Below are 15,325 nucleotides of genomic sequence, written 5' to 3' on the forward strand. Positions count from 1 at the left end.
CAATTCTTTAGAGAATGTATTTTCATATTTATGATGCAGTCACAATACAATTTGCATGTATATATTAGGAATTCTCATGGGCTTCCTCGGATTGTAACTACACAAAACAAACATAATGGAGAAAAATATCCCTGGCCACTCCTACAGCGGTCTCCTCCCTGCTGCTCACCCTCCCTTTGTGAACTTAATGAAGCTGATTTGGCCCCTCTTCCCAAATCTGACTCTGCTCAGAATAGTCACACAACTCTCACGGGCCACATGAGCTGTGAATCCCATGGTGAGCCCAAGCTCCTGGGCATCACCATATCGACCCCAAAACTGTTGTGTCAGCCCACTAGCAACCAGAGTCTTGGACAAAGATGTTCATTTGGTGCAAGACCATCATCCAGGGCTTGACTCTCCATTGCCTTTCTCCCTGTGTTGTCACCAATATCTGTGAAAGTGGATTTAAAATGTTACCATTCTGCTCTGGCAACGAGGCATCAGACTCCCCAGTATGTGCATTATCTCTGGAGTTACTCTGGATTTAGACCCGTGCAACAGAGATCAGAATCTGACCTATAGTCCACTTTGCTGAAAACCCCTTTTGCATCATCAGAAAATAACGTTATCGCTTGACATCAAAGGTCAGCAGCATTTCACTGGGGCTGTTTCTAGAGATTGAACACTCATGGCTGCCAGTAGATCGGTTCTTCTGAGCAAAATTAAGGAACTTGTTGTATGACAACACCTCAAGTTCCTTCTTAGTTATTGGAACTGACCCGGAATGCAATGTTAATTGCAAGGAACAGGAACTGAACCAGTCCATTCTGTGTCTCTGAGAGTCCCTGCATCTCTCCCGAAGCATCTTTTTTGCTCTCTCCATTGCTGTCTCTCTAAATACGAGAGAGAAACTGCATGAGGTAATGTCTTTTATTGGATGAACTTTTAGTGAAAGACACAAGAGTATAACAACTTTCTCTCTCTCTTTCTCTCTCTCTCTCTTTGGGGTTCTTAGCAGCAGCAGCTAGCACTGCCTATTATTAGGTTGCCTGACACTTCCCACTACAAAACCCTGTTTTCAGTGGCTTACAACTTTGCCAAACCTTAACTGTTCAGGCTGAAATTTTCCATTCTGGATGTCTGACTTTTTTTATTTCTGCCTAAACAGGTTGGCCATTTCTGAGAACGAGGCTGGCTAAGGGGAAAATGTGCGTTAAAAAATTCTGGTGAATTTTTCTTTGAACGGCCCTAGCACCTCTATGCATTGGAGCAGGGACCTGAAATTTAGCAGGGGTAGATTTTGTGTTAGGGATGTTCCTTTTACCATCCCCATGAAAATCTACCCAAATTTGGCCAAGCTAGAAGCCTTGGAAAAATTGCAGTTTGCACATGCTTGGCAGAGCCTTCTCCAGTTTTAGCAACTAAAATCTTGGAAGAGTCCATCCTCACTAAGCACACTCCATCCTCTCACAGCTCCAGGGCTGACCAGACTGAAGCAGAAGGGATCAAGCCTCGGGGAATGGACAGAAGAGTCTGTGTCACTAGAGCACAACTCGCCCCAGAACCTGGAATGGAGCCCGAGATGCCAGAGTCCGTTACTTGGCTGTCAGCAAATATCTGTGAAACCCCTGGCAAAGTGTGTGGCTTAGTCCCCTCTAGTGCACCATCCCCACAGAACATGTTCTCTATAGCCCAGGGCTACAGGAGAGAAGCTGTAATGACTGCTCTCTCTCTCTACGCTGGGGTGGGCTGGGCACCAGAACTCAGAGCAGGGATCATGTCTTGTCTGTGCTCTCAGTAACCACATGGAGGGCCTCAGGCAGTATAGAGGAGGAAGCTGTCTGATTCGAATGCAGAGGGAACAAAAACGAGACTGCAGGGAAGGGAAAGGAGTGGATTGGGATATGGAGTCTGGGGAGACTGGGACTGGAAGGGGGAGAGAAATTGGGATTGGGACTAGGTGAGCAGGAAGGCCAGGAGGGTGGGGCTGGGAGCCAGGGATGGGTTGGAAGACTCAGACTAGTTGGGTAAAGAGACTGGAATGGCGACTCAGGTGGGGAAGGTGCAACTGGCTGGGCCAGGACAGTGGGTGCTGGGGACTGGGAGCCGGTGAGGGAAAAGTGGGAGCCTGGGATCCAGTTGGATGCGGGATGGGGGAAATCATACACTGATCTTGGAGAAGGAGAAGGAGCTGGATGATGGGGGAAAATGGGACTGTCTGGACAAGAAGACTAGGACCAGGCACTAATATGGGAGAATGGGGCAGGATGTGGGGCGGGGGAGGCAGATCTGACAAGGAGTTGTGGGTCAGGGGAGAGAACTGGGACTGAGACTCAGACAAGGAGTCATGGAATGGGGAGACCTGAGCAAGGAGCCAGGGAGGGAGAGTGGAGACTGAGATTGGGTGAGGAGTCTAGGGAGGGAGACTAGGACTGGGAGATAGGTCAAGGAGGGGAGAGATGGACTGAACAAGGAGCCAGGAGGGGTGAACTGGGTTGGGACTTGCTGGGCAAAGAGACTTGGATGAGAAGCCTAAGCCCGGGGCAAGAGACAGAATTGGGAGAGGAACATGTTGGAGGGATGAAGCAGAAGGGATCAAGCCTCAGGGAATGGACAGAAGAGTCTGTGTCACTAGAGCACAACTCGCCCCAGAACCTGGAATGGAGCCCGAGATGCCAGAGTCCGTTACTTGGCTGTCAGCAAATATCTGTGAAACCCCTGGCAAAGTGTGTGGCTTAGTCCCCTCTAGTGCTGGTCCACCTAGAGGATGCAGTCCCAAATCCAAAAAGAGCTCCAGCATGGACCGTACGGGAGATACTGGATCTGATCGCTGTATGGGGAGACAAATCGGTTCTATCACCGCTCCATTACAGAAGACGAAATGACAAAGCATTTGAAAAAATCTCCAGGCTATGATAGACAGAGGCCACAGCACAGTGCTGTGTGACAAGCGTAACGGGAAGCCAGAGACTCAAATGGATGCTCATGGAGGGAGGGAGGGGGTACCGAGGACTCCAGCTATACCACAGTCCCCGCAGTCTCCGAAAAGCATTTGCATTCTTGGCTGAGCTCCCAATGCCTGTTGGTCAAACACATTGTCCAAGGTGGTTCAGGGTATATCTTGTCAAATTACGCCCCCCCCATGAAAGAAAAGGGAAAAAAATCGTTTCTTGACTTTTTTCAGTGTCACCGTATGTCTACTGCATGCTGCTGGTAGACACGATGCTGCGGCACTGAACAGCAGCATCCTCTCCCCTCCCCTCCCCTCCCCGGTGGCAGATGGTACAGTACAAAATGACTGATAGCCGTCCTCATCATCTTGTGAGTGCTCCTGGCTGGCCTCGGTGAGGTCGGCTGGGGGCGTCTGGGTAAAAATAGGAATGACTCCCGGTCATTCCCAGCAGATGGTACAGAACGGCTGGTAACCATCTTCATCATAGCAAGTGGGAGCTGAGCTCCATCAGCCCCCACCCCTTCATGTCTAAAGAAAAGATTCTGTACTGCCTGGACTTCATAGCAGTGGGAGGCTGGGCTCCTCTCCCCATGACCGTTTAATGTCCTGCCTGGACTATCACAGAAGCTGGAGGCTGCCTCCCCCTCATTTTATCTCACTAAAAAGTCAGTTTTTCTTATTCCTGCATTCTTTATTACTTCATCACACAAATGGGGGGCCCTGCAATGGTAGCCCACGAGGGTTGGGGGAGGAGGGAAGCAACAGGTGGGGTTGTTGCAGGGGCACCCCCTAGAATGGCATGCAGCTCATCATTTCTGCGGGATCTGGCATGGAGCGGCTGTGCTCTCTGGTACACTGGTTCTCTAGTACACTTGCCCCATATTCTAGGCAGGACTGACTCTATTTTTAGATAAAACATAAAGGAGGGAATGACCCGGGGAGTCATTCCCATTTTTGTCTTTGCTCCCCCGGCCGACCTCAGCGAAGGCCAGCCAGGAGCACCCATGACAGCAGTAGATCGTACAGAATGACTGATAATCATCATTTCATCGTCAATTTACAGTGTCATGGCAGATGGTACAATAGGGATGGTAACTGTCTCTGCTACCTTGCAAAGGCAAATGAATGCTGCTGTGTAGCACTGCAGTACCGCCTCTGTCAGCGGCATCCAGTACACATACGGTGACAGTGACAAAAGGCAAAACAGGCTCCATGGCTGCCATGCTATGGCATCTGCCAGGGCAATCCAGGGAAAAAGGTTGCGAAATGATTGTCTGCCATTGCTTTCACAGAGGAAGGAATGAGTGACGACATTTACCCAGAATCACCCGCGACACTGTTTTTGCACCATCATGCACTGGGATCTCAATCCAGAATTCCAATGGGTGGGGGAGACTGCGGGAACTATGGGATAGCTAGGGGATAGCTACCCACAGTGCAACGCTCCAGAAGTCGACGCTAGCGTCGGTACATGGACGCACACCGCCGAATTATTGTGCTTTGTGTTGCCGCGTGCACTCGACTTTATAAAATTTGTTTTACAAAACCGGTTTATGTAAAATCGGAATAATCCCGTAGTGTAGACGTACCTTAGAGGTTCCAACCCTCCCAATGAGCCATGCTGCTGTCATTATAATGCTACATGATGGAATTTCTGAAGTGGTTTTTTGTTTGTTTGTTTGTTTGTTTGTTTGATTTGTTTTTTGTTTTTTTGCTTTGCTGTTAGAAATCTAGGAAATTAGTCCTGGTAACTATGTTAAAAGAACAGTATTAAGATGCCAAAGTCAAGCACTCAAACATAAGGAAATGCTGGAATTCAGGTTGCCCTTGCAACCTTACTTCAGCCCCCTTTTGTGTATCTGCATGATGATACAGTCTTTAATTACATGATCACATACTGTTTTTTGATGGAAGCACTGGCTCCGTTGGTGCACAACATGAACTGGCTTTAGGGTTTAATCAGGGCGGTGTAGCGAATGAGGCGTGGGTTTGAAGGAAGGGAAAGGATGGTCTCATGGCTTAGGCAGATGAATGCTGGATTTTATCCCTGACTCCGGAGAACTGGATTCTATCCCTGACTCTGCCCCAGAGTTCCTGTGTGATGCTGGGTGACAGAACAATTTCCAGCAATATCTTTGGGGTCCATTGTTTTAAACAAATGGATGATGTCTGATTGTGTTCTTCTCCAAGGCGATGGGCTGCTACAGCTCCTCAAGAACTAAGCACTATGGGTAGTGACTAAGGCAAATCAACCAGGTTGTAACCCCCCTACACACACACACAACAGGTACTGCCTCTTGGGGACACTTGCATATACTAGTTCAGACTGGATTCTCCAGGCACCAATAGACAAAGAAATGACTTTTGGATGAATAGCCTGAATGTAAAGTGGCTCATGGCCTGCTTTCTGATCCAGCAAATGGACAGGACCTTCTGTCCAAGGGGAGTCCCAATCCTTGGGGAAGGGTTGGAAGGATTTTACCTACTAGTGCCCCATAAGACTGATGGGTGACATCTGGTAAGATTTTTAGCATGCATGTAGATTCTTTCATTGTTTTAATATGTTTCCTCTGTAACACTTTTATCTCAAGAATAATGTGCTTGCCTAGAAGCAGCTGTGTGGTGACATAACTACAGGCAGTTCACTGGGACACTTGAATTTAATATGTAAATCTATTATAATGTTATTCATATTACAGTGCACTGGCTAGTGTATATGTGTGCCACTTGCCTCTTCTGGAGAGCATCACAACTGCTCAGCTGCATGTCAAATCACCTATAGTGCTAATGGAGAGTCTTCTGTGGCTAAGGGAGTAGGAATCTGTGATGCTGAAGCAGAAGCAGCTGAGTTTTCTCCCCATCATTCCTGTAAAGCTCTAAATGGTTGAGGTATGCAGTACAGTGACAGCTCTGACTTCACTCATAGCCGGCAGAGAGAAAGCAAAGCACAGACATTGACCTGTTTGGGCAGCCTGGCTTGCTGGGGATAGCACAGTGAAGCAGGAGTGGCTTTAGCTTTTTTGCCGCCCCAAGCATGGCATACAGGCTGCCTTTGGCAGCTTGCCTGCAGGAGGTCCCCGGTCCCACAGATTCGGCAGCTTGCCCACGGGAAGTCCACCAGTCCCGCAGCTTCAGTGTACCCGATGCTGAATTGCTGCCGAACCCACAGGACCAGTGGACCTCCCGCAGGCAAGCCACCGAAGGCTGCCTGACTGCCACCCTCGCAGGGACCGGCAGGGTCCCCCCCATGGCTTGCCATCCCAGGCACGCGCTTGGAGCACTGGTGCCTGGAGCTGCTGCTGCAGTAAAGGCAGGGAGCTGTACAGCCTTAACATCTTCAGCCAGAAGGGAGATAGAGATGTGGGTCTCTGCCCAAGAGAAGTGATGGATGGGAAACAGAAACCTTTAAATGGGTGCCCTCAAGGGACCACAGAAGGGGAATGGAGTTACCCTGAAATTATGACACTTACTTAAGCCAAGCATTTCCCAGGTGGCCACTAATTGTGTGCTCCTCATTTTCTGAGTGCACCACTTGAGACCCTGGCATCTGATTGGCAGAAGTGCTGAGCACTCACAGCTGCTCTGAAGTCAGTGGGAGCTGGGCTTTGAACATAGAAAATGCTAAGCAATGCCAAGTACAGTGTATGCTGCAAAATCAGATCCAAGGCTTCTGAATTTGGGCACCCAAAATTAGTGGAAACTTTTCACAATCTCTCTGTGCCTCAGTTCTCCATCTGGAAAATGGGGAGAAAGGGGGTCACACCACCCCTTCATCTCATGGGATGATAAATGAATTAGTATTTGTGAAGCACTCACACAGTATAGTGATGAACACCATAGAAAAGATCTATGAGGAACTTAATAATTCCATCCTCAGAGCGGTGTTTGAATAGGGTGTGGTAGATAAGGGCTGGGGCACACCCTGAACAATGACAATCAAATAAAATGTTGAACTGTTGCTCATTAACTGGCCTGGGCACTGAATGAGGCAGAGGCCTGTGGAAAAAAATAGTATGGCACCACATAATTACAGGCTGTATTGTATTGCATATGCACATGGGGGGCACTGGCATCCTTAATTCTGGTATTTCCTAAATTTTGAGTGCTTGACTTTGCAACCTTAATATGTGTGTGTGTGTGTGTGTGTGTGTGTGTGTGTGTGTGTGTGAGAGAGAGAGAGAGAGAGAGAGAGAGAGAGAGAGAGAGAGAGATTGGAGTTGTGGCATTCCAGCATCCTGAGCCTTTGAAGACCATCACACACTCCCCCTTTTATGATTAGGGTCTATACAAATCACGTGTAGTTCTGGGGTTCATTATACAGACATAAGTAGCTGACGTCCCATTGCCCTTTCCGGACTACTCCATGTATTTCTAGCTGGTAATTAGCCACACAAATGGGGGTCAGGTATTTAGACATGTTGCAATATGCCGCTTTGGCCCCATAGTGTGTAAATCCCCAGCCTCACCTCCCTCCTCCCAGCGGGTCCAGGAGATAAACCTTGTTCATAAGAGAACAGGGGGTGCATCATGAATGGGCAGAGGTAATAGGAAGAGATGGTGAGGAATAAAATCCCCGAAGGGAGAATGACACCAGATGCTAAGTGCAATGACTGATTTCTCTCCATCCAGAAGCTGAGTCCAGGCCCACCTACCAACTCCTTTATCTCACTGCACATTGTATCCCCGCTGGAGCCAGCTAGGACTTCACAGCTGTCACTGTACCACACACCTCGACCCTTTGGAGCATCACAGCAATGATATGGAAAGAACTCAGTTGCTTCTGCTCCAGCATCACAGAGCCCTACTACCTCAGCGACAGAAGACTCTCCATTCGCACTACAGGCGATATGGCACACAGCTGAACATTTGTAATTCTCTCCAGAAGAGGCAAATGGCACACACATACACTAGCCAGTGCTCTGTAATATGACTAACATGATAGTAGATTTACAGATTAAATGGCAGTAAACTTTGTCTAAAGAAGCCCAGTTTTATGAAAGGACCTCAAATCAGATCAAGTTTTATAAGCCAGTCTGGGCTTGTTCTCAAATCAAGGGCAGCATGAATTTAATATCCCATGAGTCCTCTAACAAGGGGGCTGCATCCTGCATGGGTAGCTGGATGAATTCCCTGACCTGTCTTTGCCAGCTCCAGAGTCTATGCCCTGCTAGGTCTGGGAACAGGGCACTGGCCTCCGCTCTGCTAGTGACTCTCTGTGGAGCCTCAGTCCTGTTGTTTCACCCCTCTACTTTGGCTTCAGTAAGATGGGGAGAATGACATTACTCACCTTAGAAAGTGCTCTGAGATCCTTCGATGGCAGGTGCTAAGTATTATTAGTACAATCCAGTGTTTTGTGGTCAAACTCCCTCCAGAGGTTAGGTGAAGCTGCTAGGCCATGTTCTGGGATTTTAGCAGACTTCTAGCGGGCTGAGGAGGTCCCCAGCAGACTTAGATCTAAGGGCACAATATTCACATAGGACATAAAAATATTCCTTTCCATCCGTTAATTTGTGCTCCGGCAGCTTCCCATCCCCCGGCGAGGCAGAGCGCGGACAGTCTGGGTGAATGAAACAAAAGAGCAACAAGAGAAGCACACAGCCCTGCAGAGGATGTCCTGAAACGGACAGAAATGCCACAGGAACTGCTCAGAGACTGTTTTTTCTTGCTTAGCTGCACTGGAATGCCCATCTGGCCCCCTTCCCATCAATGGGGCAGTCACAGGGGTGGAAGAGGAGGGGACAAGGGGAGGTCATTTGTCTAAAGCATGAACTAGCTCACAGTCTCTGGGGACGAGAAAAGAGGAAATACCCCTGAACTTCCCCTCCCTGCTCTCCAAGCCATGACGTCTGCATTAGGCCATACAGCTCAGATGTTGCTCAGGTGCTGGGGGGTGGAGGGTTTTGGCTGTTTTTCTTCTCTATCTGATATTTACCTGGCAAACAGTGGTTGGAGCCTTCCTTCACCAGTATCCACAGGGACCAGTTTCACAGTTACCCTGGTTAAAAGTGAGGTAAGTAGAGATGCTCAGACTTGGGGCTGCCATACCAGCACAGGGGTGAAGTGCTGGGCCATATCAACATTTGTCAGTTCTTATAACATCCAGACAGTCAGCAGGAGAAAGTCCAGAAGTTCTGATGGTGTCCCTGCCATGAGGCGCTGTCTCCTGAAATGGCTTCCCATCCTAGTTTGTGCCTCCTTAGAATCTGTTCCCTGCTTGGAAATGGCTAAGGAGCATTTCTCTTAGCAGTATTGGAGCTGCTCTGTTAGAGCCAGACTGGATCAGGCCCTTAATGAACGCTCAGCACCTCCTTCCCCCTCCTTGTTAGCAGTGGCAGATCTGGGAAGTGTTTGCCCATTGCCAGCATTCTCCATCCCCATTCCCTTCCCTGGAACAATAGGCAGCAAATTCTGACTGGCCATCTCTCCCATCTGAATTCCTCACTCTTCCTTTCAGACTGCTGAGTATCAACCTGCTCGTATCTGCAGAGAATGGGCCAGGTCAGGAGCCTGCTGGTGGGAAGACCCCTCTCAGAATATGTAGGAAATTGCTCCTGGTGACCTTTGCGGTTGTGGTTTTTCACCAGGAAGCATAATTTGATGGTCAAAGGACCTTCATTCTGAGCTACCTTGAGTAAAACCTGAAGGGACGGCATTTCCAAGCAGGTGGCTAGCTCAGTGCCGTGGGAGGCAGCAGCCTTGGAGGAAGTGGTAGGAGGGGAAGCAGCTGGAGGAGGGTATCTGAGTTCAGCAGAGCAGGAAACTGCAAGTCAGAAAGGGTCATTTCCCTCTCCCTATTGCTAGGGCCAGTAGGCCTCTCTTGATTTTAGTTTTCTTTGGCACTGGCAGGCAGGATAGTCTGGGTCCCGACCCCACTTCCCAGCTAGTCAAATGACCAAGCCTCTCACTCTACTCCAATCTCTTGACTTCTTGCACTGAAGGCAATTTTCATGTCCAGGCTTTAGAAAGCTAGAACCATGCCAGGCTCGGTGCTCAACCAATTAGACCCAGAAACAGCTGTTCTGCAGCCTGAGCTGCTGACAATCTATGGGTGTTCCCTTCTGCAGCACTGGCTGTGGCGTCATGCAGAGGGAAGATGGCATTTTAGCAGTAAAATCAGAATTGGAAACCTCTGACCAGGGAGGCAGTATGGGCTAGTACGGCAGTACTGAGCCTGAGGCTTGCAATCCACAAGTGGCTCTTGAATGCGTCTGCTGCAGATCTTTGCAGAACATGATCTTAAAACAGTGCTTGATTTAGTTATTAACCGATCTAAGTTATTAACCAACTGGGGGGCTTTCATTAAGTTATTAATCAATTGTAGTTGATAAAATAGTACTTGGTCAGTCATTTTGCTGTGGGAATATATATAGAGAGAGCGAGAGAGCGAGTAAATGAAACAGTGAATTCACACTCCTGTGGCTCTTTTGCATAGTGTTGAGCACTAATTAGGCTCCTGAGCCATTGAGGTCTGAGTATCACTGGTCTAGGGTGTGGGACACTGACACTAGAGCAGCTCTAGTAATACAGTTTGAAGACTCCAGAAGTGAGAGCACAACCTCTAGGACAGACAAGCAGGGAGGGATACACACTTATCTCAGACTGGGGCTTGCTCAAAGTCATGACACAGAGGGCCTTACTGGAAGCTTCCTAGGAGTCCTGAGAATGACACCCAATTTTCATATAAATTAGCATATTTCTTTTTTGTTTTAAATAAATAACTAGACATCAGCTGGCGTTTCCTTGTATGTTCCTGTGCCTTGCTGGTGACACAAATCACTAACTGTTAGCACTTAACAGGAGCACAAAGTTGCAGGCTCCTCCAGTGGTCCTCAGGGAAAGTGTAGCTAGGAGGCAGGGCCGCCTTTCAGAGCTCTAGTGTCCACATTTGCCCAGGGCAGACATGCTAGGCACATCTTTCCTAGATGCGCAGTTATTTGGACCATCAGAAGGATAGCCGTGTAAGTCTGTGTCCACAGAACAATGAGGAGTCTGGTGGCACCTTAAAGAATAACAGATTTATTTGGGCATGAGTTTTCGTGGGTAAAAAGCCCACTTCTTCAGGTGCAACCCCGCCCCCCCCCCACTTCTTCAGATTATTTGGACGGTTGTGCTTGTGTCACTGCTCCGACTCTCTGAAAGCTAATATGGTGTTGTTCAGGGAGCGGATGACCCTCGTGGGGTCAGCAACCTCCTCAGGCGCTTTTTAAAGTTTCTATGTATTTACAAATCCTTTCTTCACCTTGTAATTTAAACCCAGGTATTTTTATGTTCTCAACCACGATTCCAATAAAACAACCCGATCTCCTAGCTGCTAGACAGCCCGAGCTCTGTCTGAGGGAGAGAGAAGCCCCTCTAACCTAGACTGCTTCACGGGGTTCCTGGCGTATGGCTTGGGAGCTGGCTTTAGCTTTCATTAGGATTTCTCTCTCCCCCCACTCCGCCTTGTCTCTAAACTCTCTCCTGTGTGGGACGCGAACCCAAGAGCAGCGATGCTCAAGTCACATGTTCAGCCTTACAGTGTTTGAGTGAGTTGGAAATTAGGCCAGTTAACTGCAGCCGGGGGAGTTCTTAGCCCAGCCCTGGATGTCAGTAACAGAACTGGTTTCCAGCAAAGAAGCAGGGACAAGCCAGGGACTTCTAGCAGAGCGGCAAAGAAGGGACCAAGTCATCACCAAGGACTTCCCTTCTGCTGTGCTGAGCTCTGGGCTGTGGGTGCTGGGGCTGCTAGGGAGACATTTTCCCATTATTCTCACACATGATCTTTATAAATGCACCAAGATTAGAAAAGGGAACTGGCTGAGCCATGCTCCACATTAAGCCCTTGGTCTGCTGGAGGAAATGGTGCAAACAGGAAAGCTGAAACATGGATGCCCCTCCCGAGATCACCTGGCCAGGGGAACCCTATGCCCTGGGGCGGGCTCTGTGCACTGACAGGCAGGACTGTAAGAACTAAAGCAGTTAAAGGCACAAAGGGGCAGAGATGCAGATTGGAAACTCCTGGCAGCAAGGCCCACGTTTTAGTTACGTGTGTGTGCAGCACCTGGCCCAGTGCTGATCCCTGACGGGGCCTCAAGGTGCTCCAGCAAAACGCACAGTCAATAACACCAAACAGACCACATCCTGGTCAGCTGTGGCACAAGTGAACGTTGCACTTGCAGACTGGAGCGTAACTTGGGGGACGCAGCTGTGATGTGCTGCCTCTGTTGCGGGGGAGGAGGAGGAAGGGGAAGCAGAAAGGCCAATTTCTGGTTGCAGTTGCCCTGTTTTCCCTCTGCTCACGCATGGAAGCAGGGCGCAAGAGCTACCAAGAGGCTGGTCCAAAGGGTGCGAGAGCCAGGGATAACCAGCTGTCTCACTCTGCACCAAAGGGCAGGAGAACTGCAGGGTCACGCCAGGGCTGCATGGAGCTTGGGTTGAAAGTTTCCCAGCAGCACACTAGTGCCTGGGCAGCCCCAACAGTGGGAGTGCGAGCGTATAGGCCCTGGGCATTTTAGCCATGGTGTGGTCTATCCCCGCATGGAGCCCACGTTGTGCTGGAAATGCTGACAGCTGCTTGGGCCCAACCTCCCAGGTCCAACCACTGGACCACGCTGCCTCACACAGATTCCATTGGCCAAGAGTGAGTGAGCTCTGATGATGAAATGCCCAAACCTGTTCCCACAGGAGCTTTTGCCACTGAATTCAGTGGGAGCAGGCACAGGCCCATAGGGCCTGGTGTGAGAAACCCTCTGCAAATGGGTGACAGCTCTGGCTCTTTGCTGAGCAGGAAGTTGATTTGCAGGGTGGGAACTTCCTTTTGTGAAATGCAAATTACTCCACATCTGTGGCTCTGATGTAATGAGCTCTTTACTTATCAGCCGCCATGGGAGACCTCAGCCTGCCTAGAGGAGATGGCCAGCAGCTTACCCACCCTGACTTGTTACCTTGAGGGGGAGGGTCCCTCTGGCACAGCAGTAACTCATATCAGATCAGCCCGGAGTCCCTGTTTCCCACCGGGCCCAGAGCAGCAGAAAGCACTATCCCTGCCAACCTGACAGCTTTCTTTGACAGGATACCTTGTGGACAGGGGGAAGCGGTAGACATAGTACATCTTAACTTTAGTAAAGCTCACATGATCTTGTCATAAACAAAGTAGGGAAATGCAACCTAGATGGAGCTACTATAAGGTGGGTGCAAAACTGGTTGGAAAACCATTCCCAGAGAGTAGTTATCAGTGGTTCACAGTCATGCTAGAAGGGCATAACAAGTGGGATCCCGCAGGGATCAGTTCTAGGTCCGGTTCTGGTCAATATCTTCATCAATAATGTAGCTAATGGCATAGAGAATATACTTATAAAGTTTGCAGATGATTCCAAGATGGGAGGGGTTGCAAGTGCTTTGAAGGATAGGATTATAATTCAAAATGATCTGGACAACCTGGAGAAATGGTCTCAAGTCAGTAGGATGAAATTCAATAAGGACAAATGCAAAGTACACCACTTAGGAAGGAACAATCAGTTGCACACATACAGAATGGGAAATGACTGCCTAGGAAGGAGCACTGCGGAAAGGGATCTGGGGGTTATAGTGGATCACAAGCTAAATATGAGTCAGCAGTGTAACACTGTTGCAAAAAAAACTAACATCATTCTGGGATGTATTAGCAGGAGTGTTGTAAGCAAGACATAAGATGCAATTCTTCCGTTCTACTTCGTGCTGATTAGGCCTCAACCGGAGTATGGTGTCCAGTTCTGGGTGCCACATTTCAGAAAAGATGTGGACAAACTGGAGACAGTCCAGAGAAGAGCAACTAAAACGATTCAAGATTTAGTAAACAACCTATGAGGGAAGATTGAAAAAGTTGGGTTTGTTTAGTCTGGAAAAGAGAAGACTTAGTGTGGACACGATAACAGCTTTGAAATACATAAAAGGTTGTTAGAAGGAGGAGGGAGAAAAATTGTTCTTCTTAACCTCTGAGGACAGGACAAGAAGCAAAGGGTTTAAACTGTAGCAGGGGAGGTTTAGGCTGGACGTTAGGAAAAACTTCTTAACTGTCAGGGTGGTTAAGCTCTGCAATAAACTGCCTAGGGAGGCTGTAGAATCTCCATCATTGGAGATTTTTAAGAGCAGGTTGGACAAACACCTGTCAGCGATGGTCTAGATAATACTTAGTCCTGCCATGAGCGCAGGGGACTGGACTAGATGACCTCTCGAGGTCTCTTCCAGTCCTATGATTCTATCCCTGCCACCCGCCATGTGCTTTGGGGTGAAATGGGAAACGGGATGTCTTCTCTGCACACTGACCATGAGTAACGAGAGCTGTTACTGGAGTGTTACCTCCAGCACTGAAAAGTGACTCACTCACACCCGTTACTTCCCGCACCACCACCTCGAAGGCTCCATGTTACAGAGACCCTCCCTTTGGCTGAGGCTCCCTCCAGAACTCACCTACATTGCACTGGGCACTGGCCAGCTGGGATCGTTCTGAGTGACACAGGGCACACAGAGCATGTATAGGCCATGGTCCCAAGGCTGGCTATCCGACTCTTCCCCATGGCTGCTCAGCATGCAGCCCTCGAGCAGCCAGGCCAGCCCACAAAGGGACACTTGCCAATATGAGAACGGGGTGTGTGGGAGGGTGGCTGGCTGTGAACTTGTCTCCATGAAGTTGCAGGGTAGAACTAGGTGGTAATTTAAATCAATGGAGTTAAACCAACACCAAAGGCCCCGGGGACACGCTTGTGAGTGGCTTAGTGTGGTTTAAGTTCAGCCTGCTTGTAACAGATGGAGCTATAACAAATTACTCCACTTCCACCCACAACACAAGCAGGCCCACAGCCTTTTACACTGGTGTAACTGTTCCTGTAGAGGCCCATTCAGGTTATGCCCGGGCAATGCTCTCATGCAGACATGTCAAGAGACGGAGCAGTGCCCTCAAGTGTCTTTCTGAAGCATTAGCAATACAAATCAGAGCAGCTTATTGGAATAGCCACATTTCTCTCTTGAATGACTCCATCTCCAAGGCAGCTCCTGCATTCAGACCCCCAGGAATCATGATGCTGATCCGCAGAACCTCCTTTGCTTCTCCTCCTACCAGGGCAGTAAGAGTTCAGGTCGGCAGATTAAGCCCTGCAATGGCAGAGCGAGTGAGCAGATGCTGTGGGACCAGAACCTGGCTCCAAACACCCTCAGAGCTCGGGAAGGCCAAGGGACTGTTCAGAAACTGGCTCTGGGCTTAGCTGCTTGAGCCCATCTTTGCATTTCCACCCACCCCAACCACGTGCTCTCTCATTCTGCTGGGTTCCTTGGAAAGGGAGAGCGTGTTCAGCACACAGCTAACTGCCTACACAGTGGGGCTGCACAGCATAACCTCACAGCACCAGGTCTATGGGCTCCCTGCAAACAGTCCAG

General features: G+C 49.1%; 1 protein-coding gene across 1 annotated transcript in view; it reads right to left on the minus strand.

Moving 5' to 3' along the window:
• The window catches only part of HCK (HCK proto-oncogene, Src family tyrosine kinase), a 33,605-nt gene extending 25,000 nt beyond the window's left edge, over positions 1-8,605 (minus strand). Inside the window, exon 1 of the mRNA XM_030533145.1 lies at positions 8,223-8,605. The gene's annotated coding sequence lies outside the window, so the exon portion shown is untranslated. The remainder of the gene's footprint in view (positions 1-8,222) is intronic.
• Positions 8,606-15,325: the final 6,720 nt, after the last annotated feature.

The sequence above is a fragment of the Gopherus evgoodei genome, chromosome 14 (genome assembly GCF_007399415.2).
Source record: "Gopherus evgoodei ecotype Sinaloan lineage chromosome 14, rGopEvg1_v1.p, whole genome shotgun sequence".
In the NCBI taxonomy this organism is placed as follows: Eukaryota; Metazoa; Chordata; order Testudines; family Testudinidae; genus Gopherus; species Gopherus evgoodei.